The sequence below is a fragment of the Microcebus murinus genome, chromosome 24 (genome assembly GCF_040939455.1).
Source record: "Microcebus murinus isolate Inina chromosome 24, M.murinus_Inina_mat1.0, whole genome shotgun sequence".
Classification (NCBI taxonomy): domain Eukaryota; kingdom Metazoa; phylum Chordata; class Mammalia; order Primates; family Cheirogaleidae; genus Microcebus; species Microcebus murinus.
In genome coordinates, this window is record NC_134127.1 from 26,575,886 (window position 1) to 26,577,192 (window position 1,307).

The following is a 1,307-nucleotide window of genomic DNA, read 5'->3' on the forward strand; positions in this document are numbered from 1 at the left end:
GAATTTATGACTGGCTTTTGGTAAAAGGTGTTCTGGTTTTTATGATCCACCTTGAGGAAAAGGAATTCTAGTTTCTATGGCTTGCCCTGGGGGAGAATGGAGGGTTCAAGACAGAAGGGTGGAAGGTCAGGGAGAAACCTTGCTTCTAAGGCTTTCATGTTGGAATATTATTTTCAGAGCCTCAGCACGGCCATGGGCCATGTCTTTGTGTTATGCTTTTATTGTCTGTAGGGAGGTTATTCAGATCATTACTCCCTTTTTCTTATAATAACCTGGGATTTGGCCTTGATATTTTCTGTTACTTATTTTTATGTGAAATTAGCTTGCCTGAACTTTTAGGATGTGGCATGTTTCAGGAGGGCTCTTCCAACTTCTCAGAGCTCCCTCCTCTGCTGTTGTTGGTAATGGTTCAAATGCAAGGGCACTTCCTTTCTGAGTTTTCTTGCATCTTTCTCTCTAACCTGGAGTTAGAAAAACCCAGTCTGTCTTGCCACCCACTGGTTTTCGTGTGGCCTGGCCTGTGAACTAAGAGTGGTTTTTACATTTTTAAATAGTTCTAACAAAGAGGACAAAAATACCATTTGTAACACATGAAAGTTATATAAAATTCAAACCTCAGTGTTCATAAATAAGGTTTTATTGGCCCATTGTCAAGGTCATTCTTTTAGGTATCGTCTGTGGCTGCTTTTGCATCATAACTTCAGAGCTGGTAGTGACAAGAGACTGGCCTTCAAAGCCTGAAATGTGTCCTTTGCAGAAGAGATTTGCTGACCTGGTCATGCCCATCCTGATTGATGTGATTCCACTCCCAGGGCTTTCTCCTTGGGGTAGGGCCGGCCCCGGCCTCACCCAGTACTCAGATGGGTTGGTTTCAAGATTTCATGGTTGCCGATGGTTCCAGTGCTCTTCAGTCCTCCCCACCGCGGGCCTCTGTGCTCACATGCTGTTGGATTGGTCAAGACCCAGGCACCTTTCTCAAACTGGTCTGCTGCTCTTCCGAGTAGTGACTGTCAGCGATTTGGAGACCCTACCATTCTCAAGCCCGTGTTGCTGTCCGTAGTTCCTTTCTTCTCCCTCCTGTGCAGATGTTAGTACCACGTTGGCTGATGGCGACCTGTCCCTACCTGATCGTGTGGCAGAGCTCATGAGAAGACCCGGGGTTGGTTTGCTATCCTATTTTTATGTGAGGATTCAGAAAGAATTAAGCACTATTGAACTTTTAAGTTTAAAAACATTTCTATAAGGGCTAGTTGGTTCTTTCTAAACTCGATCTTATCATTTTGGAGATTTCTTGCTCCTTTCTCATG